General features: G+C 44.2%; 60 non-coding genes across 60 annotated transcripts; 22 read left to right on the top strand and 38 right to left on the bottom strand.

The window, feature by feature from the left end:
* Positions 1-61: 61 nt before the first annotated feature.
* On the bottom strand, positions 62-143 carry Trnas-gcu (transfer RNA serine (anticodon GCU)). Its single transcript has one exon. It is a non-coding gene; the product is annotated as a tRNA-Ser (tRNA).
* Positions 144-1,055: 912 nt separating this feature from the next.
* Positions 1,056-1,128, top strand: Trnak-cuu (transfer RNA lysine (anticodon CUU)). The gene has a single exon. It is a non-coding gene; the product is annotated as a tRNA-Lys (tRNA).
* An 821-nt stretch (positions 1,129-1,949) lies between these two features.
* Positions 1,950-2,021, bottom strand: Trnaq-uug (transfer RNA glutamine (anticodon UUG)). Its single transcript has one exon. It is a non-coding gene; the product is annotated as a tRNA-Gln (tRNA).
* Positions 2,022-2,028: 7 nt separating this feature from the next.
* On the bottom strand, positions 2,029-2,110 carry Trnas-gcu (transfer RNA serine (anticodon GCU)). Its single transcript has one exon. It is a non-coding gene; the product is annotated as a tRNA-Ser (tRNA).
* Positions 2,111-2,555: 445 nt separating this feature from the next.
* Positions 2,556-2,627, bottom strand: Trnaq-uug (transfer RNA glutamine (anticodon UUG)). Its single transcript has one exon. It is a non-coding gene; the product is annotated as a tRNA-Gln (tRNA).
* Positions 2,628-2,634: 7 nt separating this feature from the next.
* On the bottom strand, positions 2,635-2,716 carry Trnas-gcu (transfer RNA serine (anticodon GCU)). The gene has a single exon. It is a non-coding gene; the product is annotated as a tRNA-Ser (tRNA).
* Positions 2,717-3,178: 462 nt separating this feature from the next.
* On the bottom strand, positions 3,179-3,250 carry Trnaq-uug (transfer RNA glutamine (anticodon UUG)). The gene has a single exon. It is a non-coding gene; the product is annotated as a tRNA-Gln (tRNA).
* Positions 3,251-3,257: 7 nt separating this feature from the next.
* On the bottom strand, positions 3,258-3,339 carry Trnas-gcu (transfer RNA serine (anticodon GCU)). Its single transcript has one exon. It is a non-coding gene; the product is annotated as a tRNA-Ser (tRNA).
* A 183-nt stretch (positions 3,340-3,522) lies between these two features.
* Positions 3,523-3,595, top strand: Trnak-cuu (transfer RNA lysine (anticodon CUU)). The gene has a single exon. It is a non-coding gene; the product is annotated as a tRNA-Lys (tRNA).
* A 205-nt stretch (positions 3,596-3,800) lies between these two features.
* Positions 3,801-3,872, bottom strand: Trnaq-uug (transfer RNA glutamine (anticodon UUG)). Its single transcript has one exon. It is a non-coding gene; the product is annotated as a tRNA-Gln (tRNA).
* Positions 3,873-3,879: 7 nt separating this feature from the next.
* Trnas-gcu (transfer RNA serine (anticodon GCU)) lies at positions 3,880-3,961 on the bottom strand. Its single transcript has one exon. It is a non-coding gene; the product is annotated as a tRNA-Ser (tRNA).
* A 183-nt stretch (positions 3,962-4,144) lies between these two features.
* Positions 4,145-4,217, top strand: Trnak-cuu (transfer RNA lysine (anticodon CUU)). Its single transcript has one exon. It is a non-coding gene; the product is annotated as a tRNA-Lys (tRNA).
* A 205-nt stretch (positions 4,218-4,422) lies between these two features.
* On the bottom strand, positions 4,423-4,494 carry Trnaq-uug (transfer RNA glutamine (anticodon UUG)). The gene has a single exon. It is a non-coding gene; the product is annotated as a tRNA-Gln (tRNA).
* A 261-nt stretch (positions 4,495-4,755) lies between these two features.
* Trnak-cuu (transfer RNA lysine (anticodon CUU)) lies at positions 4,756-4,828 on the top strand. Its single transcript has one exon. It is a non-coding gene; the product is annotated as a tRNA-Lys (tRNA).
* Positions 4,829-5,034: 206 nt separating this feature from the next.
* On the bottom strand, positions 5,035-5,106 carry Trnaq-uug (transfer RNA glutamine (anticodon UUG)). Its single transcript has one exon. It is a non-coding gene; the product is annotated as a tRNA-Gln (tRNA).
* A 7-nt stretch (positions 5,107-5,113) lies between these two features.
* Positions 5,114-5,195, bottom strand: Trnas-gcu (transfer RNA serine (anticodon GCU)). The gene has a single exon. It is a non-coding gene; the product is annotated as a tRNA-Ser (tRNA).
* Positions 5,196-5,378: 183 nt separating this feature from the next.
* Trnak-cuu (transfer RNA lysine (anticodon CUU)) lies at positions 5,379-5,451 on the top strand. The gene has a single exon. It is a non-coding gene; the product is annotated as a tRNA-Lys (tRNA).
* A 630-nt stretch (positions 5,452-6,081) lies between these two features.
* Trnak-uuu (transfer RNA lysine (anticodon UUU)) lies at positions 6,082-6,154 on the top strand. Its single transcript has one exon. It is a non-coding gene; the product is annotated as a tRNA-Lys (tRNA).
* Positions 6,155-6,359: 205 nt separating this feature from the next.
* On the bottom strand, positions 6,360-6,431 carry Trnaq-uug (transfer RNA glutamine (anticodon UUG)). The gene has a single exon. It is a non-coding gene; the product is annotated as a tRNA-Gln (tRNA).
* Positions 6,432-6,692: 261 nt separating this feature from the next.
* Trnak-cuu (transfer RNA lysine (anticodon CUU)) lies at positions 6,693-6,765 on the top strand. Its single transcript has one exon. It is a non-coding gene; the product is annotated as a tRNA-Lys (tRNA).
* A 183-nt stretch (positions 6,766-6,948) lies between these two features.
* Positions 6,949-7,020, bottom strand: Trnaq-uug (transfer RNA glutamine (anticodon UUG)). Its single transcript has one exon. It is a non-coding gene; the product is annotated as a tRNA-Gln (tRNA).
* A 7-nt stretch (positions 7,021-7,027) lies between these two features.
* On the bottom strand, positions 7,028-7,109 carry Trnas-gcu (transfer RNA serine (anticodon GCU)). The gene has a single exon. It is a non-coding gene; the product is annotated as a tRNA-Ser (tRNA).
* A 183-nt stretch (positions 7,110-7,292) lies between these two features.
* Positions 7,293-7,365, top strand: Trnak-cuu (transfer RNA lysine (anticodon CUU)). Its single transcript has one exon. It is a non-coding gene; the product is annotated as a tRNA-Lys (tRNA).
* A 630-nt stretch (positions 7,366-7,995) lies between these two features.
* On the top strand, positions 7,996-8,068 carry Trnak-uuu (transfer RNA lysine (anticodon UUU)). The gene has a single exon. It is a non-coding gene; the product is annotated as a tRNA-Lys (tRNA).
* A 205-nt stretch (positions 8,069-8,273) lies between these two features.
* On the bottom strand, positions 8,274-8,345 carry Trnaq-uug (transfer RNA glutamine (anticodon UUG)). Its single transcript has one exon. It is a non-coding gene; the product is annotated as a tRNA-Gln (tRNA).
* A 261-nt stretch (positions 8,346-8,606) lies between these two features.
* Positions 8,607-8,679, top strand: Trnak-cuu (transfer RNA lysine (anticodon CUU)). The gene has a single exon. It is a non-coding gene; the product is annotated as a tRNA-Lys (tRNA).
* Positions 8,680-8,885: 206 nt separating this feature from the next.
* Trnaq-uug (transfer RNA glutamine (anticodon UUG)) lies at positions 8,886-8,957 on the bottom strand. The gene has a single exon. It is a non-coding gene; the product is annotated as a tRNA-Gln (tRNA).
* Positions 8,958-8,964: 7 nt separating this feature from the next.
* Positions 8,965-9,046, bottom strand: Trnas-gcu (transfer RNA serine (anticodon GCU)). Its single transcript has one exon. It is a non-coding gene; the product is annotated as a tRNA-Ser (tRNA).
* A 183-nt stretch (positions 9,047-9,229) lies between these two features.
* Trnak-cuu (transfer RNA lysine (anticodon CUU)) lies at positions 9,230-9,302 on the top strand. Its single transcript has one exon. It is a non-coding gene; the product is annotated as a tRNA-Lys (tRNA).
* Positions 9,303-9,932: 630 nt separating this feature from the next.
* Positions 9,933-10,005, top strand: Trnak-cuu (transfer RNA lysine (anticodon CUU)). The gene has a single exon. It is a non-coding gene; the product is annotated as a tRNA-Lys (tRNA).
* A 205-nt stretch (positions 10,006-10,210) lies between these two features.
* Trnaq-uug (transfer RNA glutamine (anticodon UUG)) lies at positions 10,211-10,282 on the bottom strand. Its single transcript has one exon. It is a non-coding gene; the product is annotated as a tRNA-Gln (tRNA).
* Positions 10,283-10,543: 261 nt separating this feature from the next.
* On the top strand, positions 10,544-10,616 carry Trnak-cuu (transfer RNA lysine (anticodon CUU)). The gene has a single exon. It is a non-coding gene; the product is annotated as a tRNA-Lys (tRNA).
* A 206-nt stretch (positions 10,617-10,822) lies between these two features.
* On the bottom strand, positions 10,823-10,894 carry Trnaq-uug (transfer RNA glutamine (anticodon UUG)). The gene has a single exon. It is a non-coding gene; the product is annotated as a tRNA-Gln (tRNA).
* A 7-nt stretch (positions 10,895-10,901) lies between these two features.
* Positions 10,902-10,983, bottom strand: Trnas-gcu (transfer RNA serine (anticodon GCU)). The gene has a single exon. It is a non-coding gene; the product is annotated as a tRNA-Ser (tRNA).
* Positions 10,984-11,444: 461 nt separating this feature from the next.
* Positions 11,445-11,516, bottom strand: Trnaq-uug (transfer RNA glutamine (anticodon UUG)). The gene has a single exon. It is a non-coding gene; the product is annotated as a tRNA-Gln (tRNA).
* A 272-nt stretch (positions 11,517-11,788) lies between these two features.
* Positions 11,789-11,861, top strand: Trnak-cuu (transfer RNA lysine (anticodon CUU)). Its single transcript has one exon. It is a non-coding gene; the product is annotated as a tRNA-Lys (tRNA).
* Positions 11,862-12,705: 844 nt separating this feature from the next.
* On the bottom strand, positions 12,706-12,777 carry Trnaq-uug (transfer RNA glutamine (anticodon UUG)). Its single transcript has one exon. It is a non-coding gene; the product is annotated as a tRNA-Gln (tRNA).
* Positions 12,778-12,784: 7 nt separating this feature from the next.
* On the bottom strand, positions 12,785-12,866 carry Trnas-gcu (transfer RNA serine (anticodon GCU)). Its single transcript has one exon. It is a non-coding gene; the product is annotated as a tRNA-Ser (tRNA).
* Positions 12,867-13,049: 183 nt separating this feature from the next.
* On the top strand, positions 13,050-13,122 carry Trnak-cuu (transfer RNA lysine (anticodon CUU)). The gene has a single exon. It is a non-coding gene; the product is annotated as a tRNA-Lys (tRNA).
* Positions 13,123-14,046: 924 nt separating this feature from the next.
* Trnas-gcu (transfer RNA serine (anticodon GCU)) lies at positions 14,047-14,128 on the bottom strand. Its single transcript has one exon. It is a non-coding gene; the product is annotated as a tRNA-Ser (tRNA).
* A 1,162-nt stretch (positions 14,129-15,290) lies between these two features.
* Trnas-gcu (transfer RNA serine (anticodon GCU)) lies at positions 15,291-15,372 on the bottom strand. The gene has a single exon. It is a non-coding gene; the product is annotated as a tRNA-Ser (tRNA).
* A 461-nt stretch (positions 15,373-15,833) lies between these two features.
* Trnaq-uug (transfer RNA glutamine (anticodon UUG)) lies at positions 15,834-15,905 on the bottom strand. The gene has a single exon. It is a non-coding gene; the product is annotated as a tRNA-Gln (tRNA).
* A 7-nt stretch (positions 15,906-15,912) lies between these two features.
* On the bottom strand, positions 15,913-15,994 carry Trnas-gcu (transfer RNA serine (anticodon GCU)). Its single transcript has one exon. It is a non-coding gene; the product is annotated as a tRNA-Ser (tRNA).
* Positions 15,995-16,177: 183 nt separating this feature from the next.
* Positions 16,178-16,250, top strand: Trnak-cuu (transfer RNA lysine (anticodon CUU)). The gene has a single exon. It is a non-coding gene; the product is annotated as a tRNA-Lys (tRNA).
* A 924-nt stretch (positions 16,251-17,174) lies between these two features.
* Trnas-gcu (transfer RNA serine (anticodon GCU)) lies at positions 17,175-17,256 on the bottom strand. Its single transcript has one exon. It is a non-coding gene; the product is annotated as a tRNA-Ser (tRNA).
* Positions 17,257-18,418: 1,162 nt separating this feature from the next.
* Trnas-gcu (transfer RNA serine (anticodon GCU)) lies at positions 18,419-18,500 on the bottom strand. Its single transcript has one exon. It is a non-coding gene; the product is annotated as a tRNA-Ser (tRNA).
* An 804-nt stretch (positions 18,501-19,304) lies between these two features.
* Trnak-cuu (transfer RNA lysine (anticodon CUU)) lies at positions 19,305-19,377 on the top strand. The gene has a single exon. It is a non-coding gene; the product is annotated as a tRNA-Lys (tRNA).
* A 205-nt stretch (positions 19,378-19,582) lies between these two features.
* On the bottom strand, positions 19,583-19,654 carry Trnaq-uug (transfer RNA glutamine (anticodon UUG)). The gene has a single exon. It is a non-coding gene; the product is annotated as a tRNA-Gln (tRNA).
* Positions 19,655-19,926: 272 nt separating this feature from the next.
* Positions 19,927-19,999, top strand: Trnak-cuu (transfer RNA lysine (anticodon CUU)). The gene has a single exon. It is a non-coding gene; the product is annotated as a tRNA-Lys (tRNA).
* Positions 20,000-20,905: 906 nt separating this feature from the next.
* On the bottom strand, positions 20,906-20,987 carry Trnas-gcu (transfer RNA serine (anticodon GCU)). The gene has a single exon. It is a non-coding gene; the product is annotated as a tRNA-Ser (tRNA).
* Positions 20,988-21,170: 183 nt separating this feature from the next.
* Trnak-cuu (transfer RNA lysine (anticodon CUU)) lies at positions 21,171-21,243 on the top strand. Its single transcript has one exon. It is a non-coding gene; the product is annotated as a tRNA-Lys (tRNA).
* A 205-nt stretch (positions 21,244-21,448) lies between these two features.
* Trnaq-uug (transfer RNA glutamine (anticodon UUG)) lies at positions 21,449-21,520 on the bottom strand. The gene has a single exon. It is a non-coding gene; the product is annotated as a tRNA-Gln (tRNA).
* Positions 21,521-21,527: 7 nt separating this feature from the next.
* Positions 21,528-21,609, bottom strand: Trnas-gcu (transfer RNA serine (anticodon GCU)). Its single transcript has one exon. It is a non-coding gene; the product is annotated as a tRNA-Ser (tRNA).
* A 183-nt stretch (positions 21,610-21,792) lies between these two features.
* Positions 21,793-21,865, top strand: Trnak-cuu (transfer RNA lysine (anticodon CUU)). The gene has a single exon. It is a non-coding gene; the product is annotated as a tRNA-Lys (tRNA).
* A 205-nt stretch (positions 21,866-22,070) lies between these two features.
* Positions 22,071-22,142, bottom strand: Trnaq-uug (transfer RNA glutamine (anticodon UUG)). Its single transcript has one exon. It is a non-coding gene; the product is annotated as a tRNA-Gln (tRNA).
* Positions 22,143-22,149: 7 nt separating this feature from the next.
* On the bottom strand, positions 22,150-22,231 carry Trnas-gcu (transfer RNA serine (anticodon GCU)). The gene has a single exon. It is a non-coding gene; the product is annotated as a tRNA-Ser (tRNA).
* Positions 22,232-23,032: 801 nt separating this feature from the next.
* On the top strand, positions 23,033-23,105 carry Trnak-cuu (transfer RNA lysine (anticodon CUU)). Its single transcript has one exon. It is a non-coding gene; the product is annotated as a tRNA-Lys (tRNA).
* Positions 23,106-24,011: 906 nt separating this feature from the next.
* Positions 24,012-24,093, bottom strand: Trnas-gcu (transfer RNA serine (anticodon GCU)). The gene has a single exon. It is a non-coding gene; the product is annotated as a tRNA-Ser (tRNA).
* A 183-nt stretch (positions 24,094-24,276) lies between these two features.
* Positions 24,277-24,349, top strand: Trnak-cuu (transfer RNA lysine (anticodon CUU)). Its single transcript has one exon. It is a non-coding gene; the product is annotated as a tRNA-Lys (tRNA).
* Positions 24,350-24,530: 181 nt separating this feature from the next.
* On the bottom strand, positions 24,531-24,602 carry Trnaq-uug (transfer RNA glutamine (anticodon UUG)). Its single transcript has one exon. It is a non-coding gene; the product is annotated as a tRNA-Gln (tRNA).
* Between the last annotated feature and the right edge of the window lie 1,237 nt (positions 24,603-25,839).

The raw sequence follows: 25,839 nt of genomic DNA, 5'->3' as shown, positions 1-25,839 counted from the left end.
AACTCGGATCGCTGAATTCAAAGTCCAGAGGGCTAACTATTACACCATAGAAGCGAATGTGCGACGAAGATGGGATTCGAACCCACGCGGGCAGAGCCCAATGGATTAGCATTCCATCGCCTTAACCACTCGGCCACCTCGTCTGTTTCTGTACCACGTCTACTTTATGGAAAGCTAACATTTCTGAACCTGTTTCGACTCACGTAACCTTTTACCAGCTCAAACAGTAGGATTACGCGAGTGGCCCAATTTTAAATAATCTTAGGCGTGGTCAATTGTTGCGTAAGTCCAAGACGGCTTTAACGGCGGAATCTAATAACGAATCGGCCCGGCTAGCGCAGTCGGTACAGCATGAGACTCTTCATCGTAGGGTTGTGGGTTCGGGCCCCACGTTGGGAGTTTTCTGATACACTTTTAATTGCATTACTCACGCGCCTTAGAAATCACCAATTCCCCTCTAAGCATGAGTTCTGCCAAAACCTGGCAAATTTGGAAGAAATGACTGGAAAGCATTCAAATATGGCTTAGTCAATTTTAGATAAATTATCCCTTCCTCACGCATTTCTTAAACAAATGATTAAATCAGAGTTCAAAAAGAAAATCAGATTCTACCAAGATTTGAGCTCGCATCGCTGGGTTCAAAGTCCAGAGTGCTAACCATTACATCATAGAACCGAATGTGCGACGAAGTGGGATTCGAACCCACGCGGGCAGAGGCCAATGGATTAGCAGTCCATCGCCTTAACCACTCGGCCACCTCGTCTGTTTATATACCACGTCCACTTTATGGAAAGCTAACATTGTTGAACCTGTTTCGACTCACGTAACCTTTTACCAGCCCAAACAGTAGGATTACGCGAGTGGTCCAATTTTAAGTAAATTAAGGTGTGGTCAATTGTTGCGTAAGTTTTGCTGAACCTGTTTCGACTCACGTAACCTTTTACCAGCCCAAACAGTAGGATTAAGCGAGTGGCCCAATTTTAAGTAATTTAAGGTGTGGTCAATTGTTGCGTAAGTCCAAGACGCCTTTAATGGCGGAACCTAATACCGAATCAGCCCGGCTGGCTCAGTCGGTAGAGCATGAGACTCTTAATCTCAGGGTCGTGGGTTCGAGCCCCACGTTGGGCGTTTTTTGATACACTTTTAATTGTATTACGAACGCGCCGTGGAAATCACCAATTCTCCTCTAAGCATGAGTTCTTCCATAAACCTGGCAAATGTTGAAGAAATGACTTGAAAGCATTCAAATATGGCTTATTCAATTTTAAATAAATCAGCCTTTCCCTCACGTATTTGTTAAGCAAAAGATTAAAAAAGAATTCAAAAAGAAGGGCAGGTTCTACCGAGATTTGAACTCGGATCGCTGGATTCAAAGCCCAGAGTGCTAACCATTTCACCATAGAACCGCATGTGCGACGAAGATGTGATTCGAACCTACGCGTGCGGAGCCCGAAGGATTAGCAGTCGATCGCCTTAACCACTCGGCCACCTCGTCTGTTTCTGTACGACGTCTACTTTATGGAAAGCTAACATTGCTGAACCTTTTTCGACTCACGTAACCTTTTACCAGCCCAAACAGTAGGATTACGCGAGTGGCCCAATTTTAAGTAATTTAAGGTGTGGTCAATTGTTGCGTAAGTCCAAGACGGCTTTAATGGCGGAACGTAATAACGAATCAGCCCGGCTAGCTCAGTCGGTAGAGCAGAGAGTCTCAAGGTCGTGGGTTCGAGCCCCACGTTGGGCGTTTTCTGCTTTACTTTTAATTGCATTATGAACGCGCCGTGGAAATCACCAATTCCCCTCTAAGCATGAGTTCTGCCATAAACCTGGCAAATGTTGAAGAAATGACTTGAAAGCATTCAAATATGGCTTAGTCAATTTTAACTAAATTAGCCTTTCCTCACGTATTTTTTAAACAAAAGATTAAATAAGAATTCAAAAAGAAGGTCAGGTTCTACCGAGATTTGAACTCGGATCGCTGGATTCAAAGTCCAGAGTGCTAACCATTACACCATAGAACCGAATGTGCGACGAAGATGGGATTCGAACCCACGCGGGCAGAGCCCTATGGATTAGCAGTCCATCGCCTTAACCACTCGGCCACCTCGTCTGTGTCTGTACCACGTCTACATTGCTGAACCTGTTTTGACTCACGTAAAGGTTTACCAGCCCAAACAGTAGGATTACGCGAGTGGCCCAATTTTAAGTAATCTTAGCCGTGGTCAATTGTTCTGTAAGTCCAAGACGGCTTTAATGGCGGAACCTAATAACGTATCAGCCCGGCTAGCTCAGTCGGTAGAGCATGAGACTCTTAATCTCAGGGTCGTGGATTCGAGCTCCACAATGGGCGTCTTCTGCTGCACTTTTAATTGCATTATGAACGCGCCGTGGAAATCACCAATTCCCCTCTAAGCATGAGTTCTGCCATAAACCTGGCAAATTTTGAAGAAATGACTTGAAAGCATTCAAATATGGCTTAGTCAATTTTAACTAAATTAGCCTTTCCACACGTATTTTTTAAACAAAAGATTAAATAAGAATTCAAAAAGAAGGTCAGGTTCTACCGAGATTTGAACTCGGATCGCTGGATTCAAAGTCCAGAGTGCTAACCATTACACCATAGAACCGAATGTGCGACGAAGATGGGATTCGAACCCACGCGGGCAGAGCCCTATGGATTAGCAGTCCATCGCCTTAACCACTCGGCCACCTCGTCTGTTTCTGTACCACGTCTACTTTATGGAAAGCTAACATTGCTGAACCTGTTTTGACTCACGTAAAGGTTTACCAGCCCAAACAGTAGCATTACGCGAGTGGCCCAATTTTAAGTAATCTTTGCCGTGGTCAATTGTTGTGTAAGTCCAAGACGGCTTTAATGGCGGAACCTAATAACGTATCATCCCGGCTAGCTCAGTCGGTAGAGCATGAGACTCTTAATCTCAGGGTCGTGGATTCGAGCTCCACAATGGGCGTTTTCTGCTGCACTTTTAATTGCATTATGAACGCGCCGTGGAAATCACCAATTCCCCTCTAAGCATGAGTTCTGCCATAAACCTGGCAAATTTTGAAGAAATGACTTGAAAGCATTCAAATATGGCTTAGTCAATTTTGAATAAATCAGCCTTTCCTTCACGTATTTTTCAAAAAAAAGATTAAATCAGAATTAAAAAGGAAGGTCAGGTTCTACCGAGAGTTGAACTCGGATCGCTGGATTCAAAGTCCAGAGTGCTAACCATTACACCATAGAACCGAATGTGCGACGAAGATGGGATTCAAACCCACGCGGGCAGAGCCCAATGGATTAGCAGTCCATCGCCTTAACCACTCGGCCACCTCGTCTGTTTCTGTACCACGTCTACTTTATGGAAAGCTAACATTTCTGAACCTGTTTTGACTCACGTAAGTGTTTACCAGCCCAAACAGTAGGATTACGCGAGTGGCCCAATTTTAAGTAATCTTAGGCGTGGTCAATTGTTGTGTAAGTCCAAGACGGCTTTAATGGCGGAACCTAATAACGAATCAGCCCGGCTAGCTCAGTCGGTAGAGCATGAGACTCTTAATCTCAGGGTCGTGGGTTCGAGCCCCACGTTGGGCGTTTTCTGATAAACTTTTAATTGCATTACGAACGCGCCGTGGAAATCACCAATTCTCCTCTAAGCATAAGTTCTGCAATAAACCTGGCAAATGTTGAAGAAATGACTTGAAAGCATTCAAATATGGCTTAGTCAATTTTAACTAAATTAGCCTTTCCTCACGTATTTTTTAAACAAAAGATTAAATAAGAATTCAAAAAGAAGGTCAGCTTCTACCGAGATTTGAACTCGGATCGCTGGATTCAAAGTCCAGAGTGCTAACCATTACACCATAGAACCGAATGCGCGACGAAGATGGGATTCGAACCCACGCGGGCAGAGCCTTATGGATTAGCAGTCCATCGCCTTAACCACTCGGCCACCTCGTCTGTTTCTGTACCACGTCTACTTTATGGAAAGCTAATATTGCTGAACCTGTTTTGACTCACGTAAAGGTTTACCAGCCCAAACAGTAGGATTACGCGAGTGGCCCAATTTTAAGTAATCTTAGCCGTGGTCAATTGTTGTGTAAGTCCAAGACGGCTTTAGTGGCGGAACATAATAAAGAATCAGCCCGGCTAGCTCAGTCGGTAGAGCATGAGACTCTTAATCTCAGGGTCGTGGGTTCGAGCCCCACGTTGGGCGTTTTCTGATAAACTTTTAATTGCATAACGAACGCGCAGTGGAAATCACCAATTCTCCTCTAAGCATGAGTTCTGCCATAAACCTGGCAAATGTTGAAGAAATGACTTGAAAGCATTCAAATATGGCTTAGTCAATTTTAACTAAATTAGCCTTTCCTCACGTATTTTTTAAACAAAAGATTAAATAAGAATTCAAAAAGAAGGTCAGGTTCTACCGAGATTTGAACTCGGATCGCTGGATTCAAAGTCCAGAGTGCTAACCATTACACCATAGAACCGAATGTGCGACGAAGATGGGATTCGAACCCACGCGGGCAGAGCCCAATGGATCGCCTTAACCACTCGGCCACCTCGTCTGTTTCTGTACCACGTCTACGTTATGGAAAGCTAACATTGCTGAACCTGTTTCGACTCACGTAACCTTTTACCAGCCCAAACAGTGGGATTACGCGAGTGCCCCAATTTTAAGTAATTTAAGGTGTGGTCAATTGTTGCGTAAGTCCAAGACAGCTTTAGTAACGGAACCTAATAACGAATCAGCCCGGCTAGCTCAGTCGGTAGAGCATGAGACTCTTAATCTCAGGGTCGTGGGTTCGAGCCCCACGTTGGGCGTTTTCTGATACACTTTTAATTGCATTACGAACGCGCCGTGGAAATCACCAATTCCCCTCTAAGCATGAGTTCTGCCATAAACCTGGCAAATTTTGAAGAAATGACTTGAAAGCATTCAAATATGGCTTAGTCAATTTTGAATAAAGCAGCCTTTCCCTCACGTATTTTTCAAAAAAAAGATTAAATCAGAATTAAAAAGGAAGGTCAGGTTCTACCGAGAGTTGAACTCGGATCGCTGGATTCAAAGTCCAGAGTGCTAACCATTACACCATAGAACCGAATGTGCGACGAAGATGGGATTCGAACCCACGCGGGCAGAGCCCAATGGATTAGCAGTCCATCGCCTTAACCACTCGGCCACCTCGTCTGTTTCTGTACCACGTCTACTTTATGGAAAGCTAACATTTCTGAACCTGTTTTGACTCACGTAACTGTTTACCAGCCCAAACAGTAGGATTACGCGAGTGGCCCAATTTTAAGTAATCTTAGGCGTGGTCAATTGTTGTGTAAGTCCAAGACGGCTTTAATGGCGGAACCTAATAACGAATCAGCGCGGCTAGCTCAGTCGGTAGAGCATGAGACTCTTAATCTCAGGGTCGTGGGTTCGAGCCCCACGTTGGGCGTTTTCTAATAAACTTTTAATTGCATTACGAACGCGCCGTGGAAATCACCAATTCTCCTCTAAGCATGAGTTCTGCCATAAACCTGGCAAATTTTGAAGAAATGACTTGGAAGCATTTAAATATGGCTTAGTCAATTTTAGATAAATCATCCCTTCCTCATAAATCATCCCTTCCTCACGCATTTCTTAAACAAATGATTAAATCAGAGTTCAAAAAGAAAATCAGGTTCTACCGAGATTTGAACTCGGATCGCTGGGTTCAAAGTCCAGAGTGCTAACCATTACATCATAGAACCGAATGTGCGACCAAGTGGGATTCGAACCCACGAGGGCAGAGCCCAATGGATTAGCAGTCCATCGCCTTAACCACTCGGCCACCTCGTCTGTTTCTGTACCACGTCTACTTTATGGAAAGCTAACATTTCTGAACCTGTTTCGACTCACGTAACCTTTTACCAGCCCAACCAGTAGGATTACGCGAGTCGCCCAATTTTAAGTAACCTTAGGTGTGGTCAATTGTTGTGTAAGTCCAAGACGGCTTTAATGGCGGAACCTAATAACGAATCATAGCCGTGGTCAATTGTTGTGTAAGTCCAAGACGGCTTTAGTGGCGGAACATAATAAAGAATCAGCCCGGCTAGCTCAGTCGGTAGAGCATGAGACTTTTAATCTCAGGGTCGTGGGTTCGAGCCCCACGTTGGGCGTTTTCTGATAAACTTTTAATTGCATAACGAACGCGCAGTGGAAATCACCAATTCTCCTCTAAGCATGAGTTCTGCCATAAACCTGGCAAATGTTGAAGAAATGACTTGAAAGCATTCAAATATGGCTTAGTCAATTTTAACTAAATTAGCCTTTCCTCACGTATTTTTTAAACAAAAGATTAAATAAGAATTCAAAAAGAAGGTCAGGTTCTACCGAGATTTGAACTCGGATCGCTGGATTCAAAGTCCAGAGTGCTAACCATTACACCATAGAACCGAATGTGCGACGAAGATGGGATTCGAACCCACGCGGGCAGAGCCCAATGGATCGCCTTAACCACTCGGCCACCTCGTCTGTTTCTGTACCACGTCTACGTTATGGAAAGCTAACATTGCTGAACCTGTTTCGACTCACGTAACCTTTTACCAGCCCAAACAGTGGGATTACGCGAGTGCCCCAATTTTAAGTAATTTAAGGTGTGGTCAATTGTTGCGTAAGTCCAAGACAGCTTTAGTAACGGAACCTAATAACGAATCAGCCCGGCTAGCTCAGTCGGTAGAGCATGAAACTCTTAATCTCAGGGTCGTGGGTTCGAGCCCCACGTTGGGCGTTTTCTGATACACTTTTAATTGCATTACGTCCCCTCTAAGCATGAGTTCTGCCATAAACCTGGCAAATTTTGAAGAAATGACTTGAAAGCATTCAAATATGGCTTAGTCAATTTTGAATAAAGCAGCCTTTCCCTCACGTATTTTTCAAAAAAAAGATTAAATCAGAATTAAAAAGGAAGGTCAGGTTCTACCGAGAGTTGAACTCGGATCGCTGGATTCAAAGTCCAGAGTGCTAACCATTACACCATAGAACCGAATGTGCGACGAAGATGGGATTCGAACCCACGCGGGCAGAGCCCAATGGATTAGCAGTCCATCGCCTTAACCACTCGGCCACCTCGTCTGTTTCTGTACCACGTCTACTTTATGGAAAGCTAACATTTCTGAACCTGTTTTGACTCACGTAACTGTTTACCAGCCCAAACAGTAGGATTACGCGAGTGGCCCAATTTTAAGTAATCTTAGGCGTGGTCAATTGTTGTGTAAGTCCAAGACGGCTTTAATGGCGGAACCTAATAACGAATCAGCCCGGCTAGCTCAGTCGGTAGAGCATGAGACTCTTAATCTCAGGGTCGTGGGTTCGAGCCCCACGTTGGGCGTTTTCTAATAAACTTTTAATTGCATTACGAACGCGCCATGGAAATCACCAATTCTCCTCTAAGCATGAGTTCTGCCATAAACCTGGCAAATTTTGAAGAAATGACTTGGAAGCATTTAAATATGGCTTAGTCAATTTTAGATAAATCATCCCTTCCTCATAAATCATCCCTTCCTCACGCATTTCTTAAACAAATGATTAAATCAGAGTTCAAAAAGAAAATCAGGTTCTACCGAGATTTGAACTCGGATCGCTGGGTTCAAAGTCCAGAGTGCTAACCATTACATCATAGAACCGAATGTGCGACCAAGTGGGATTCGAACCCACGAGGGCAGAGCCCAATGGATTAGCACTCCATCGCCTTAACCACTCGGCCACCTCGTCTGTTTCTGTACCACGTCTACTTTATGGAAAGCTAACATTTCTGAACCTGTTTCGACTCACGTAACCTTTTACCAGCCCAACCAGTAGGATTACGCGAGTCGCCCAATTTTAAGTAACCTTAGGTGTGGTCAATTGTTGTGTAAGTCCAAGACGGCTTTAATGGCGGAACCTAATAACGAATCATAGCCGTGGTCAATTGTTGTGTAAGTCCAAGACGGCTTTAGTGGCGGAACATAATAAAGAATCAGCCCGGCTAGCTCAGTCGGTAGAGCATGAGACTTTTAATCTCAGGGTCGTGGGTTCGAGCCCCACGTTGGGCGTTTTCTGATAAACTTTTAATTGCATAACGAACGCGCAGTGGAAATCACCAATTCTCCTCTAAGCATGAGTTCTGCCATAAACCTGGCAAATGTTGAAGAAATGACTTGAAAGCATTCAAATATGGCTTAGTCAATTTTAACTAAATTAGCCTTTCCTCACGTATTTTTTAAACAAAAGATTAAATAAGAATTCAAAAAGAAGGTCAGGTTCTACCGAGATTTGAACTCGGATCGCTGGATTCAAAGTCCAGAGTGCTAACCATTACACCATAGAACCGAATGTGCGACGAAGATGGGATTCGAACCCACGCGGGCAGAGCCCAATGGATCGCCTTAACCACTCGGCCACCTCGTCTGTTTCTGTACCACGTCTACGTTATGGAAAGCTAACATTGCTGAACCTGTTTCGACTCACGTAACCTTTTACCAGCCCAAACAGTGGGATTACGCGAGTGCCCCAATTTTAAGTAATTTAAGGTGTGGTCAATTGTTGCGTAAGTCCAAGACAGCTTTAGTAACGGAACCTAATAACGAATCAGCCCGGCCAGCTCAGTCGGTAGAGCATGAAACTCTTAATCTCAGGGTCGTGGGTTCGAGCCCCACGTTGGGCGTTTTCTGATACACTTTTAATTGCATTACGAACGCGCCGTGGAAATCACCAATTCCCCTCTAAGCATGAGTTCTGCCATAAACCTGGCAAATTTTGAAGAAATGACTTGAAAGCATTCAAATATGGCTTAGTCAATTTTGAATAAAGCAGCCTTTCCCTCACGTATTTTTCAAAAAAAAGATTAAATCAGAATTAAAAAGGAAGGTCAGGTTCTACCGAGAGTTGAACTCGGATCGCTGGATTCAAAGTCCAGAGTGCTAACCATTACACCATAGAACCGAATGTGCGACAAAGATGGGATTCGAACCCACGCGGGCAGAGCCCAATGGATTAGCAGTCCATCGCCTTAACCACTCGGCCACCTCGTCTGTTTCTGTACCACGTCTACTTTATGGAAAGCTAACATTTCTGAACCTGTTTTGACTCACGTAACTGTTTACCAGCCCAAACAGTAGGATTACGCGAGTGGCCCAATTTTAAGTAATCTTAGGCGTGGTCAATTGTTGTGTAAGTCCAAGACGGCTTTAATGGCGGAACCTAATTACGAATCAGCCCGGCTAGCTCAGTCGGTAGAGCATGAGACTCTTAATCTCAGGGTCGTGGGTTCGAGCCCCACGTTGGGCGTTTTCTAATAAACTTTTAATTGCATTACGAACGCGCCGTGGAAATCACCAATTCTCCTCTAAGCATGAGTTCTGCCATAAACCTGGCAAATTTTGAAGAAATGACTTGGAAGCATTTAAATATGGCTTAGTCAATTTTAGATAAATCATCCCTTCCTCATAAATCATCCCTTCCTCACGCATTTCTTAAACAAATGATTAAATCAGAGTTCAAAAAGAAAATCAGGTTCTACCGAGATTTGAACTCGGATCGCTGGGTTCAAAGTCCAGAGTGCTAACCATTACATCATAGAACCGAATGTGCGACCAAGTGGGATTCGAACCCACGAGGGCAGAGCCCAATGGATTAGCACTCCATCGCCTTAACCACTCGGCCACCTCGTCTGTTTCTGTACCACGTCTACTTTATGGAAAGCTAACATTTCTGAACCTGTTTCGACTCACGTAACCTTTTACCAGCCCAAACAGTAGGATTACGCGAGTCGCCCAATTTTAAGTAACCTTAGGTGTGGTCAATTGTTGTGTAAGTCCAAGACGGCTTTAATGGCGGAACCTAATAACGAATCATAGCCGTGGTCAATTGTTGTGTAAGTCCAAGACGGCTTTAGTGGCGGAACATAATAAAGAATCAGCCCGGCTAGCTCAGTCGGTAGAGCATGAGACTCTTAATCTCAGGGTCGTGGGTTCGAGCCCCACGTTGGGCGTTTTCTGATAAACTTTTAATTGCATAACGAACGCGCAGTGGAAATCACCAATTCTCCTCTAAGCATGAGTTCTGCCATAAACCTGGCAAATGTTGAAGAAATGACTTGAAAGCATTCAAATATGGCTTAGTCAATTTTAACTAAATTAGCCTTTCCTCACGTATTTTTTAAACAAAAGATTAAATAAGAATTCAAAAAGAAGGTCAGGTTCTACCAAGATTTGAACTCGGATCGCTGGATTCAAAGTCCAGAGTGCTAACCATTACACCATAGAACCGAATGTGCGACGAAGATGGGATTCGAACCCACGCGGGCAGAGCCCAATGGATCGCCTTAACCACTCGGCCACCTCGTCTGTTTCTATACCACGTCTACGTTATGGAAAGCTAACATTGCTGAACCTGTTTCGACTCACGTAACCTTTTACCAGCCTAAACAGTGGGATTACGCGAGTGCCCCAATTTTAAGTAATTTAAGGTGTGGTCAATTGTTGCGTAAGTCCAAGACAGCTTTAGTAACGGAACCTAATAACGAATCAGCCCGGCTAGCTCAGTCGGTAGAGCATGAAACTCTTAATCTCAGGGTCGTGGGTTCGAGCCCCACGTTGGGCGTTTTCTGATACACTTTTAATTGCATTACGAACGCGCCGTGGAAATCACCAATTCCCCTCTAAGCATGAGTTCTGCCATAAACCTGGCAAATTTTGAAGAAATGACTTGAAAGCATTCAAATATGGCTTAGTCAATTTTGAATAAAGCAGCCTTTCCCTCACGTATTTTTCAAAAAAAAGATTAAATCAGAATTAAAAAGGAAGGTCAGGTTCTACCGAGAGTTGAACTCGGATCGCTGGATTCAAAGTCCAGAGTGCTAACCATTACACCATAGAACCGAATGTGCGACGAAGATGGGATTCGAACCCACGCGGGCAGAGCCCAATGGATTAGCAGTCCATCGCCTTAACCACTCGGCCACCTCGTCTGTTTCTGTACCACGTCTACTTTATGGAAAGCTAACATTTCTGAACCTGTTTCGACTCACGTAACCTTTTACCAGCCCAACCAGTAGGATTACGCGAGTCGCCCAATTTTAAGTAACCTTAGGTGTGGTCAATTGTTGTGTAAGTCCAAGACGGCTTTAATGGCGGAACCTAATAACGAATCAGCCCGGCTAGCTCAGTCGGTAGAGCATGAGACTCTTAATCTCAGGGTCGTGGACTCGAGCTCCACAAGGGGCGTTTTCTAATAAACTATTAATTGCATTACGAACGCGCCGTGGAAATCACCAATTCTCCTCTAAGCATGAGTTCTGCCATAAACCTGGCAAATGTTGAAGAAATGACTTGAAAGCATTCAAATATGGCTTAGTCAATTTTAACTAAATTAGCCTTTCCTCACGTATTTTTTAAACAAAAGATTAAATAAGAATTCAAAAAGAACGTCAGGTTCTACCGAGATTTGAACTCGGATCGCTGGATTCAAAGTCCAGATTGCTAACCATTACACCATAGAACCGAATGTACGACGAAGATGGGATTCGAACCCACGCGGGCAGAGCCCAATTGTTTAGCAGTCCATCGCCTTAACCACTCGGCCACCTCGTCTGTTTCCGTACCACGTCTACGTTATGGAAAGCTAACATTGCTGAACCTGTTTCGACTCACGTAACCTTTTACAAGCCCAAACAGTGGAATTACGCGAGTGCCCCAATTTTAAGTAATCTTAGGCGTGTTCAATTGTTGTGTAAGTCCAAGACAGCTTTAGTAACGGAACCTAATAACGAATCAGCGCGGCTAGCTCAGTCGGTAGAGCATGAGACTCTTAATCTCAGGGTCGTGGGTTCGAGCCCCACGTTGGGCGTTTTCTGTTAAACTTTTAATTGCATTACGAACGCGCCGTGGAAATCACCAATTCTCCTCTAAGCATGAGTTCTGCCATAAACCTGGCAAATTTTGAAGAAATGACTTGGAAGCATTCAAATATGGCTTAGTCAATTTTAGATAAATCATCCCTTCCTCATAAATCATCCCTTTCTCACGCATTTCTTAAACAAATGATTAAATCACAGTTCAAAAAGAAAATCAGGTTCTACCGAGATTTGAACTCGGATCGCTGGGTTCAAAGTCCAGAGTGCTAACCATTACATCATAGAACCGAATGTGCGACCAAGTGGGATTCGAACCCACGAGGGCAGAGCCCAATGGATTAGCAGTCCATCGCCTTAACCACTCGGCCACCTCGTCTGTTTCTGTACCACGTCTACTTTATGGAAAGCTAACATTTCTGAACCTGTTTCGACTCACGTAACCTTTTACCAGCCCAACCAGTAGGATTACGCGAGTCGCCCAATTATAAGTAACCTTAGGTGTGGTCAATTGTTGTGTAAGTCCAAGACGGCTTTAATGGCGTAACTTAATAACGAATCAGCCCGGCTAGCTCAGTCGATAGAGCATGAGACTCTTAATCTCAGGGTCGTGGACTCGAGCTCCACAATGGGCGTTTTCTGATAAACTTTTAATTGCATTACGAACGCGCCGTGGAAATCACCAATTCTCCTCTAAGCATGAGTTCTGCCATAAACCTGGCAAATGTTGAAGAAATGACTTGAAAGCATTCAAATATGGCTTAGTCAATTTTAACTAAATTAGCCTTTCCTCACGTATTTTTTAAACAAAAGATTAAATAAGAATTCAAAAAGAACGTCAGGTTCTACCGAGACTTGAACTCGGATCGCTGGATTCAAAGTCCAGAGTGCTAACCATTACACCATAGAACCGAATGTGCGACGAAGATGGGATTCGAACCCACGCGGGCAGAGCCCAATGGATTAGCAGTCCATCGCCTTAACCACTCGGCCACCTCGTCTGTTTCTGTACCACGTCTACTTAATGGAAAGCTAACATTGCTGAACCTGTTTTGACTCACGTAACTGTTTACCAGCCCAAACAGTGGGATTACGCGAGTGGCCCAATTTTAAGTAATCTTAGGCGTGGTCAATTGTTGTGTAAGTCCAAGACAGCTTTAGTAACGGAACCTAATAACGAATCAGCGCGGCTAGCTCAGTCGGTAGAGCATGAGACTCTTAATCTCAGGGTCGTGGGTTCGAGCCTCGCGTTGGGCGTTTTCTGATAAACTTTTAATTGCATTACGAACGCGCCGTGGAAATCACCAATTCTCCTCTAAGCATGAGTTCCGCCATAAACCTGGCAAATTTTGAAGAAATGACTTGGAAGCATTCAAATATGGCTTAGTCAATTTTAGATAAATCATCCCTTCCTCATAAATCATCCCTTTCTCACGCATTTCTTAAACAAATGATTAAATCAGAGTCCAAAAAGAAAATCAGGTTCTACCGAGATTTGAACTCGGATCGCTTGGTTCAAAGTCCAGAGTGCTAACCATTACATCATAGAACCGAATGTGCGACCAAGTGGGATTCGAACCCACGAGGGCAGAGCCCAATGGATTAGCAGTCCATCGCCTTAACCACTCGGCCACCTCGTCTGTTTCTGTACCACGTCTACGTTATGGAAAGCTAACATTGCTGAACCTGTTTCGACTCACGTAACCTTTTACCAGCCCAAACAGTGGGATTACGCGAGTGCCCCAATTTTAAGTAATTTAAGGTGTGGTCAATTGTTGCGAAAGTCCAAGACAGCTTTAGTAACGGAACCTAATAACGAATCAGCCCGGCTAGCTCAGTCGGTAGAGCATGAGACTCTTAATCTCAGGGTCGTGGATTCGAGCTCCACAATGGGCGTTTTCTGCTGCACTTTCAATTGCATTATGAACGCGCCGTTGAAATCACCAATTCCCCTCTAAGCATGAGTTCTGCCATAAACCTGGCAAATTTTGAAGAAATGACTTGAAAGCATTCAAATATGGCTTAGTCAATTTTGAATAAATCAGCCTTTCCCTCACGCATTTTTCAAAAAAAAGATTAAATCAGAATTAAAAAGGAAGGTCAGGTTCTACCGAGAGTTGAACATGGATCGCTGGATTCAAAGTCCAGAGTGATAACCATTACACCATAGAACCGAATGTGCGACGAAGATGGGATTCGAACCCACGCGGGCAGAGCCCAATGGATTAGCAGTCCATCACCTTAACCACTCGGCCACCTCGTCTGTTTCTGTACCACGTCTACTTTATGGAAAGCTAACATTGCGGAACCTGTTTTGACTCACGTAACTGTTTACCAGCCCAAACAGTGGGATTACGCGAGTGCCCAAATTTTAAGTAATTTAAGGTGCGGTCAATTGTTGCGTAAGTCCAAGACAGCTTTAGTAACGGAACCTAATAACGAATCAGCCCGGCTAGCTCAGTCGGTAGAGCATGAGACTCTTAATCTCAGGGTCGTGGATTCGAGCTCCACAATGGGCGTTTTCTGAAGCACTTTTAATTGCATTATGAACGCGCCGTGGAAATCACCAATTCCCCTCTAAGCATGAGTTCTGCCATAAACCTGGCAAATTTTGAAGAAATGACTTGGAAGCATTCAAATATGGCTTAGTCAATTTTAGATAAATCATCCCTTTCTCACGCATTTCTTAAACAAATGATTAAATCAGAGTTCAAAAAGAAAATCAGGTTCTACCGAGATTTGAACTCGGATCGCTTGGTTCAAAGTCCAGAGTGCTAACCATTACATCATAGAACCGAATGTGCGACCAAGTGGGATTCGAACCCACGAGGGCAGAGCCCAATGGATTAGCAGTCCATCGCCTTAACCACTCGGCCACCTCGTCTGTTTCTGTACCACGTCTACGTTATGGAAAGCTAACATTGCTGAACCTGTTTCGACTCACGTAACCTTTTACCAGCCCAAACAGTGGGATTACGCGAGTGCCCCAATTTTAAGTAATTTAAGGTGTGGTCAATTGTTGCGAAAGTCCAAGACAGCTTTAGTAACGGAACCTAATAACGAATCAGCCCGGCTAGCTCAGTCGGTAGAGCATGAGACTCTTAATCTCAGGGTCGTGGATTCGAGCTCCACAATGGGCGTTTTCTGCTGCACTTTCAATTGCATTATGAACGCGCCGTTGAAATCACCAATTCCCCTCTAAGCATGAGTTCTGCCATAAACCTGGCAAATTTTGAAGAAATGACTTGAAAGCATTCAAATATGGCTTAGTCAATTTTGAATAAATCAGCCTTTCCCTCACGCATTTTTCAAAAAAAAGATTAAATCAGAATTAAAAAGGAAGGTCAGGTTCTACCGAGAGTTGAACATGGATCGCTGGATTCAAAGTCCAGAGTGATAACCATTACACCATAGAACCGAATGTGCGACGAAGATGGGATTCGAACCCACGCGGGCAGAGCCCAATGGATTAGCAGTCCATCGCCTTAACCACTCGGCCACCTCGTCTGTTTCTGTACCACGTCTACTTTATGGAAAGCTAACATTGCGGAACCTGTTTTGACTCACGTAACTGTTTACCAGCCCAAACAGTGGGATTACGCGAGTGCCCCAATTTTAAGTAATTTAAGGTGCGGTCAATTGTTGCGTAAGTCCAAGACAGCTTTAGTAACGGAACCTAATAACGAATCAGCCCGGCTAGCTCAGTCGGTAGAGCATGAGACTCTTAATCTCAGGGTCGTGGATTCGAGCTCCACAATGGGCGTTTTCTGCTGCACTTTTAATTGCATTATGAACGCGCCGTGGAAATCACCAATTCCCCTCTAAGCATGAGTTCTGCCATAAACCTGGCAAATTTTGAAGAAATGACTTGGAAGCATTCAAATATGGCTTAGTCAATTTTAGATAAATCATCCCTTCCTCACGCATTTCTTAAACAAAAGATTAAATAAGAATTCAAAAAGAACGTCAGGTTCTACCGAGACTTGAACTCGGATCGCTGGATTCAAAGTCCAGAGTGCTAACCATTACACCATAGAACCGAATGTGCGACGAAGATGGGATTCGAACCCACGCGGGCAGAGCCCAATGGATTAGCAGTCCATCGCCTTAACCACTCGGCCACCTCGTCTGTTTCTGTACCACGTCTACTTAATGGAAAGCTAACATTGCTGAACCTGTTTTGACTCACGTAACTGTTTACCAGCCCAAACAGTGGGATTACGCGAGTGGCCCAATTTTAAGTAATCTTAGGCGTGGTCAATTGTTGTGTAAGTCCAAGACAGCTTTAGTAACGGAACCTAATAACGAATCAGCGCGGCTAGCTCAGTCGGTAGAGCATGAGACTCTTAATCTCAGGGTCGTGGGTTCGAGCCTCGCGTTGGGCGTTTTCTGATAAACTTTTAATTGCATTACGAACGCGCCGTGGAAATCACCAATTCTCCTCTAAGCATGAGTTCCGCCATAAACCTGGCAAATTTTGAAGAAATGACTTGGAAGCATTCAAATATGGCTTAGTCAATTTTAGATAAATCATCCCTTCCTCATAAATCATCCCTTTCTCACGCATTTCTTAAACAAATGATTAAATCAGAGTCCAAAAAGAAAATCAGGTTCTACCGAGATTTGAACTCGGATCGCTTGGTTCAAAGTCCAGAGTGCTAACCATTACATCATAGAACCGAATGTGCGACCAAGTGGGATTCGAACCCACGAGGGCAGAGCCCAATGGATTAGCAGTCCATCGCCTTAACCACTCGGCCACCTCGTCTGTTTCTGTACCACGTCTACGTTATGGAAAGCTAACATTGCTGAACCTGTTTCGACTCACGTAACCTTTTACCAGCCCAAACAGTGGGATTACGCGAGTGCCCCAATTTTAAGTAATTTAAGGTGTGGTCAATTGTTGCGAAAGTCCAAGACAGCTTTAGTAACGGAACCTAATAACGAATCAGCCCGGCTAGCTCAGTCGGTAGAGCATGAGACTCTTAATCTCAGGGTCGTGGATTCGAGCTCCACAATGGGCGTTTTCTGCTGCACTTTCAATTGCATTATGAACGCGCCGTTGAAATCACCAATTCCCCTCTAAGCATGAGTTCTGCCATAAACCTGGCAAATTTTGAAGAAATGACTTGAAAGCATTCAAATATGGCTTAGTCAATTTTGAATAAATCAGCCTTTCCCTCACGCATTTTTCAAAAAAAAGATTAAATCAGAATTAAAAAGGAAGGTCAGGTTCTACCGAGAGTTGAACATGGATCGCTGGATTCAAAGTCCAGAGTGATAACCATTACACCATAGAACCGAATGTGCGACGAAGATGGGATTCGAACCCACGCGGGCAGAGCCCAATGGATTAGCAGTCCATCGCCTTAACCACTCGGCCACCTCGTCTGTTTCTGTACCACGTCTACTTTATGGAAAGCTAACATTGCGGAACCTGTTTTGACTCACGTAACTGTTTACCAGCCCAAACAGTGGGATTACGCGAGTGCCCAAATTTTAAGTAATTTAAGGTGCGGTCAATTGTTGCGTAAGTCCAAGACAGCTTTAGTAACGGAACCTAATAACGAATCAGCCCGGCTAGCTCAGTCGGTAGAGCATGAGACTCTTAATCTCAGGGTCGTGGATTCGAGCTCCACAATGGGCGTTTTCTGAAGCACTTTTAATTGCATTATGAACGCGCCGTGGAAATCACCAATTCCCCTCTAAGCATGAGTTCTGCCATAAACCTGGCAAATTTTGAAGAAATGTCTTGGAAGCATTCAAATATGGCTTAGTCAATTTTAGATAAATCATCCCTTTCTCACGCATTTCTTAAACAAATGATTAAATCAGAGTTCAAAAAGAAAATCAGGTTCTACCGAGATTTGAACTCGGATCGCTTGGTTCAAAGTCCAGAGTGCTAACCATTACATCATAGAACCGAATGTGCGACCAAGTGGGATTCGAACCCACGAGGGCAGAGCCCAATGGATTAGCAGTCCATCGCCTTAACCACTCGGCCACCTCGTCTGTTTCTGTACCACGTCTACGTTATGGAAAGCTAACATTGCTGAACCTGTTTCGACTCACGTAACCTTTTACCAGCCCAAACAGTGGGATTACGCGAGTGCCCCAATTTTAAGTAATTTAAGGTGTGGTCAATTGTTGCGAAAGTCCAAGACAGCTTTAGTAACGGAACCTAATAACGAATCAGCCCGGCTAGCTCAGTCGGTAGAGCATGAGACTCTTAATCTCAGGGTCGTGGATTCGAGCTCCACAATGGGCGTTTTCTGCTGCACTTTCAATTGCATTATGAACGCGCCGTTGAAATCACCAATTCCCCTCTAAGCATGAGTTCTGCCATAAACCTGGCAAATTTTGAAGAAATGACTTGAAAGCATTCAAATATGGCTTAGTCAATTTTGAATAAATCAGCCTTTCCCTCACGCATTTTTCAAAAAAAAGATTAAATCAGAATTAAAAAGGAAGGTCAGGTTCTACCGAGAGTTGAACATGGATCGCTGGATTCAAAGTCCAGAGTGATAACCATTACACCATAGAACCGAATGTGCGACGAAGATGGGATTCGAACCCACGCGGGCAGAGCCCAATGGATTAGCAGTCCATCGCCTTAACCACTCGGCCACCTCGTCTGTTTCTGTACCACGTCTACTTTATGGAAAGCTAACATTGCGGAACCTGTTTTGACTCACGTAACTGTTTACCAGCCCAAACAGTGGGATTACGCGAGTGCCCCAATTTTAAGTAATTTAAGGTGCGGTCAATTGTTGCGTAAGTCCAAGACAGCTTTAGTAACGGAACCTAATAACGAATCAGCCCGGCTAGCTCAGTCGGTAGAGCATGAGACTCTTAATCTCAGGGTCGTGGATTCGAGCTCCACAATGGGCGTTTTCTGCTGCACTTTTAATTGCATTATGAACGCGCCGTGGAAATCACCAATTCCCCTCTAAGCATGAGTTCTGCCATAAACCTGGCAAATTTTGAAGAAATGACTTGGAAGCATTCAAATATGGCTTAGTCAATTTTAGATAAATCATCCCTTCCTCACGCATTTCTTAAACAAATGATTAAATCAGAGTTCAAAAAGAAAATCAGGTTCTACCGAGATTTGAACTCGGATCGCTGGGTTCAAAGTCCAGAGTGCTAACCATTACATCATAGAACCGAATGTTCGACCAAGTGGGATTCGAACCAACGAGGGCAGAGCCCAATGGATTAGCAGTCCATCGCCTTAACCACTCGGTCACCTCGTCTGTTTCTGTACTACGTCTACGTTATGGAAAGCTAACATTGCTGAACCTGTTTCGACTTACGTAACCTTTTACCAGCCCAAACAGTGGGATTACGCGAGCGCCCCAATTTTAAGTAATTTAAGGTGTGGTCAATTGTAGCGTAAGTCCAAGACAGCTTTAATAACGGAACCTAATAACGAATCAGCCCGGCTAGCTCAGTCGGTAGAGCATGAGACTCTTAATCTCAGGGTCGTGGGTTCGAGCCCCACGTTGGGCGTTTTCTGATACACTTTTAATTGCATTACGAACGCGCCGTGGAAATCACCAATTCTCCTCTAAGCATGAGTTCTGCCATAAACCCGGCAAATGTTGAAGAAATGACTTGAAAGCATTCAAATATGGCTTAGTCAATTTTAACTAAATCAGCCTTTCCCCACGTATTTTTTAAACAAAAGATTAAATAAGAATTCAAAAAGAAGGTCAGGTTCTACCGAGATTTGAACTCGGATCGCTGGATTCAAAGTCCAGAGTGCTAACCATTACACCATAGAACCGAATGTGCAACGAAGATGGCATTCGAACCCACGCGGGCAGAACCCTATGGATTAGCAGTCCATCGCCTTAACCACTCGGCCACCTCGTCTGTTTCTGTACCACGTCTACTTTATGGAAAGCTAACATTTCTGAACCTGTTTCGACTCACGTAACCTTTTACCAGCTCAAACAGTAGGATTACGCGAGTGGCCCAATTTTAAGTAATCTTAGGCGTGGTCAATTGTTGCGTAAGTCCAAGACCGCTTTAACGGCGGAACCTAATAACAAATCAGCGCGGCTAGCTCAGTCGGTAGAGCATGAGACTCTTAATCTCAGGGTCGTGGGTTCGAGCCCCACGTTGGGCGTTTTCTGATACACTTTTAATTGCATTACGAACGCGCCGTGGAAATCACCAATTCTCCTCTAAGCATGAGTTCTGCCATAAACCCGGCAAATTTTGAAGAAATGACTTGGAAGCATTCAAATATGGCTTAGTCAATTTTAGATAAATCATCCCTTCCTCACGCATTTCTTAAACAAATGATTAAATCAGAGTTCAAAAAGAAAATCAGGTTCTACCGAGATTTGAACTCGGATCGCTGGGTTCAAAGTCCAGAGTGCTAACCATTACATCATAGAACCGAATGTGCGACCAAGTGGGATTCGAACCCACGAGGGCAGAGCCCAATGGATTAGCAGTCCATCGCCTTAACCACTCGGTCACCTCGTCTGTTTCTGTACCACGTCTACGTTATGGAAAGCTAACATTGCTGAACCTGTTTCGACTTACGTAACCTTTTACCAGCCCAAACAGTGGGATTACGCGAGCGCCCCAATTTTAAGTAATTTAAGGTGTGGTCAATTGTAGCGTAAGTCCAAGACAGCTTTAATAACGGAACCTAATAACGAATCAGCCCGGCTAGCTCAGTCGGTAGAGCATGAGACTCTTAATCTCAGGGTCGTGGATTCGAGCCCCACAATGGGCATTTTCTGCTGCACTTTTAATTGCATTACGAACGCGCCGTGGAAATCACCAATTCTCCTCTAAGCATGAGTTCTGCCATAAACCTGGCAAATGTTAAAAAAATGACTTGAAAGCATTCAAATATGGCTTAGTCAATTTTAAATAAATCAGCCTTTCCCTCACGTTTTCTTTAAACAAAAGATTAAATCAGAATGCAAAAAGAAGGTCAGGTTCTACCGAGATTTGAACTCGGATCGCTGGATTCAAAGTCCAGAGGGCTAACTATTACACCATAGCACCGAATGTGCGACGAAGATGGGATTCGAACCCACGCGGGAAGAACCCAATGGATTAGCAGTCCATCGCCTTAACTACTCGGCCACCTCGTCTGTTTCTGTACCACGTCTACTTTATGGAAAGCTAACATTTCTGAACCTGTTTCGACTCACGTAACCTTTTACCAGCTCAAACAGTAGGATTACGCAAGTGGCCCAATTTTAAGTAATCTTAGGCGTGGTCAATTGCTGCGTAAGTCCAAGACCGCTTTAACGGCGGAACCTAATAACAAATCAGCCCGGCTAGCTCAGTCGGTAGAGCATGAGACTCTTAATCTCAGGGTCGTGGGTTCGAGCCCCACGTTGGGCGTTTTCTGATACACTTTTAATTGCATTACGAACGCGCCGTGGAAATCACCAATTCTCCTCTAAGCATGAGTTCTGCCATAAACCCGGCAAATGTTGAAGAAATGACTTGAAAGCATTCAAATATGGCTTAGTCAATTTTAACTAAATCAGCCTTTCCCCACGTATTTTTTAAACAAAAGATTAAATAAGAATTCAAAAAGAAGGTCCGGTTCTACCGAGATTTGAACTCGGATCGCTGGATTCAAAGTCCAGAGTGCTAACCATTACACCATAGAACCGAATGTGCGACGAAGATGGCATTCGAACCCACGCGGGCAGAACCCTATGGATTAGCAGTCCATCGCCTTAACCACTCGGCCACCTCGTCTGTTTCTGTACCACGTCTACTTTATGGAAAGCTAACATTTCTGAACCTGTTTCGACTCACGTAACCTTTTACCAGCTCAAACAGTAGGATTACGCGAGTGGCCCAATTTTAAGTAATCTTAGGCGTGGTCAATTGTTGCGTAAGTCCAAGACCGCTTTAACGGCGGAACCTAATAACAAATCAGCGCGGCTAGCTCAGTCGGTAGAGCATGAGACTCTTAATCTCAGGGTCGTGGGTTCGAGCCCCACGTTGGGCGTTTTCTGATACACTTTTAATTGCATTACGAACGCGCCGTGGAAATCACCAATTCTCCTCTAAGCATGAGTTCTGCGATAAACCCGGCAAATGTTGAAGAAATGACTTGAAAGCATTCAAATATGGCTTAGTCAATTTTAACTAAATCAGCCATTCCTCACGTATTTTTTAAACAAAAGATTAAATAAGAATTCAAAAAGAAGGTCAGGTTCTACCGAGATTTGAACTCGGATCGCTGGATTCAAAGTCCAGAGTGCTAACCATTACACCATAGAACCGAATGTGCGACGAAGGTGGGATTCGAACCCACGCGGGCAGAACCCTATGGATTAGCAGTCCATCGCCTTAACCACTCGGCCACCTCGTCTGTTTCTGTACCACTTCTACGTTATGGAAAGCTAACATTGCTGAACCTGTTGCGACTCACGTAACCTTTTACCAGCCCAAACAGTGGGATTACGCGAGCGCCCCAATTTTAAGTAATTTAAGGTGTGGTCAATTGTTGCGTAAGTCCAAGACAGCTTTAATAACGGAACCTAATAACGAATCAGCCCGGCTAGCTCAGTCGGTAGAGCATGAGACTCTTAATCTCAGGGTCGTGGATTCGAGCCCCACAATGGGCGTTTTCTGCTGCACTTTTAATTGCATTATGAACGCACCGTGGAAATCACCAATTCCCCTCTAAGCATGAGTCCTGCCAAAAACCTGGCAAATGTTGAAGAAATGACTTGAAAGCATTCAAATATGGCTTAGTCAATTTTAGATAAATCATCCCTTCCTCACGCATTTCTTAAACATATGATTAAATTAGAGTTCAAAAAGAAAATCAGGTTCTACCGAGATTTGAACTCGGATCGCTGGGTTCAAAGTCCGGAGTGCTAACCAATACCTCATAGAACCGAATGTGCGACAAAGTAGGATTCGAACCCACGCGGGCAGAACCCAATGGATTAGCAGTCCATCGCCTTAACCACTCGGCCACCTCGTCTGTTTCTGTACCACGTCCACTTTATGGAAAGCTAACATTGCTGAACCTGTTTCAACTCACGTAACCTTTTACCAGCCCAAACAGTAGGATTACGCGAGTCGCCCAATTAGTAACCTTAGGTGTGGTCAATTGTTGCGTAAGTCCAAGACGGCTTTAATAGCGGAACCTAATAACGAATCAGCCCGGCTAGCTCAGTCGGTAGAGCATGGGACTCTTAATCTCAGGGTCGTGGGTTCGAGCCCCACGTTGGGTGTTTTCTGATAAACTTTTAATTGCATTACGAACGCGCCGTGGAAATCACCAATTCTCCTCTAAGCATGAGTTCTGTCATAAACCTGGCAAATGTTGAAGAAATGACTTGAAAGCATTCAAATATGGCTTAGTCAATTTTAACTAAATTAGCCTTTCCTCACGTATTTTTTAAACAAATGATTAAATCAGAGTTCAAAAAGAAAATCAGGTTCTACCGAGATTTGAACTCGAATCGCTGGGTTCAAAGTCCAGAGTGCTAACCATTACATCATAGAACCGAATGTGCGACTAAGTGTGATTCGAACCCACGAGGGCAGAGCCCAATGGATTAGCAGTCCATTGCCTTAACCACTCGGTCATCTCGTCTGTTTCTGTACCACGTCTACGTTATGGAAAGCTAACATTGCTGAACCTGTTTCGACTCACGTAACCTTTTACCAGCCCAAACAGTGGGATTACGCGAGCGCCCCAATTTTAAGTAATTTAAGGTGTGGTCAATTGTTGCGTAATTCCAAGACAGCTTTAATAACGGAACCTAATAACGAATCAGCCCGGCTAGCTCAGTCGGTAGAGCATGAGACTCTTAATCTCAGGGTCGTGGATTCGAGCCCCACAATGGGCGTTTTCTGCTGCACTTTTAATTGCATTACGAACGCGCCGTGGAAATCACCAATTCTCCTCTAAGCATGAGTTCTGCCATAAACCTGGCAAATGTTAAAGAAATGACTTGAAAGCATTCAAATATGGCTTAGTCAATTTTAAATAAATCAGCCTTTCCCTCACGTTTTCTTTAAACAAAAGATTAAATCAGAATTCAAAAAGATGGTCAGGTTCTACCGAGATTTGAACTCGGATCGCTGGATTCAAAGTCCAGAGGGCTAACTATTACACCATAGCACCGAATGTGCGACGAAGATGGGATTCGAACCCACGCGGGAAGAACCCAATGGATTAGCAGTCCATCGCCTTAACCACTCGGCCACCTCGTCTGTTTCTGTACCACGTCTACTTTATGGAAAGCTAACATTTCTGAACCTGTTTCGACTCACGTAACCTTTTACCAGCTCAAACAGTAGGATTACGCGAGTGGCCCAATTTTAAGTAATCTTAGGCGTGGTCAATTGTTGCGTAAGTCCAAGACCGCTCTAACGGCGGAACCTAATAACAAATCAGCCCGGCTAGCTCAGTTGGTAGAGCATGAGACTCTTAATCTCAGGGTCGTGGGTTCGAGCCCCACGTTGGGCGTTTTCTGATACACTTTTAATTGCATTACGAACGCGCCGTGGAAATCACCAATTCTCCTCTAAGCATGAGTTCTGCCATAAACCCGGCAAATGTTGAAGAAATGACTTGAAAGCATTCAAATATGGCTTAGTCAATTTTAACTAAATCAGCCTTTCCTCACGTATTTTTTAAACAAAAGGTCAGGTTCTACCGAGATTTGAACTCGGATCGCTGGATTCAAAGTCCAGAGTGCTAACCATTACACCATAGAACCGAATGTGCGACGAAGATTGGATTCGAACCCACGCGGGCAGAACCCAATGGATTAGCAGTCCATCGCCTTAACCACTCGGCCACCTCGTCTGTTTCTGTACCACTTCTACGTTATGGAAAGCTAACATTGCTGAACCTGTTGCGACTCACGTAACCTTTTACCAGCCCAAACAGTGGGATTACGCGAGCGCCCCAATTTTAAGTAATTTAAGGTGTGGTCAATTGTTGCGTAAGTCCAAGACAGCTTTAATAACGGAACCTAATAACGAATCAGCCCGGCTAGCTCAGTTGGTAGAGCATGAGACTCTTAATCTCAGGGTCGTGGATTCGAGCCCCACAATGGGCGTTTTCTGCTGCACTTTTAATTGCATTATGAACGCACCGTGGAAATCACCAATTCCCCTCTAAGCATGAGTCCTGCCAAAAACCTGGCAAATGTTGAAGAAATGACTTGAAAGCATTCAAATATGGCTTAGTCAATTTTAGATAAATCATCCCTTCCTCACGCATTTCATAAACAAATGATTAAATCAGAGTTCAAAAAGAAAATCAGGTTCTACCGAGATTTGAACTCGGATCGCTGGGTTCAAAGTCCGGAGTGCTAACCAATACATCATAGAACCGAATGTGCGACAAAGTGGGATTCGAACCCACGCGGGCAGAACCCAATGGATTAGCAGTCCATCGCCTTAACCACTCGGCCACCTCGTCTGTTTCTGTACCACGTCCACTTTATGGAAAGCTAACATTGCTGAACCTGTTTCGACTCACGTAACCTTTTACCAGCCCAAACAGTAGGATTACGCGAGTCGCCCAATTAGTAACCTTAGGTGTGGTCAATTGTTGCGTAAGTCCAAGACGGCTTTAATAGCGGAACCTAATAACGAATCAGCCCGGCTAGCTCAGTCGGAGCATGGGACTCTTAATCTCAGGGTCGTGGGTTCGAGCCCCACGTTGGGCGTTTTCTGATACACTTTTAATTGCATTACGAACGCGCCGTGGAAATCACCAATTCTCCTCTAAGCATGAGTCCTGCCAAAAACCTGGCAAATGTTGAAGAAATGACTTGAAAGCATTCAAATATGGCTTAGTCAATTTTAGATAAATCATCCCTTCCTCACGCATTTCATAAACAAATGATTAAATCAGAGTTCAAAAAGAAAATCAGGTTCTACCGAGATTTGAACTCGGATCGCTGGGTTCAAAGTCCGGAGTGCTAACCAATACATCATAGAACC

This window comes from Hydractinia symbiolongicarpus, chromosome 14 (assembly GCF_029227915.1).
Source record: "Hydractinia symbiolongicarpus strain clone_291-10 chromosome 14, HSymV2.1, whole genome shotgun sequence".
Lineage (NCBI taxonomy): Eukaryota > Metazoa > Cnidaria > Hydrozoa > Anthoathecata > Hydractiniidae > Hydractinia > Hydractinia symbiolongicarpus.
Note: the sequence above shows the minus strand (reverse complement) of the source record. Positions and strands in the feature narration are given on the sequence as shown.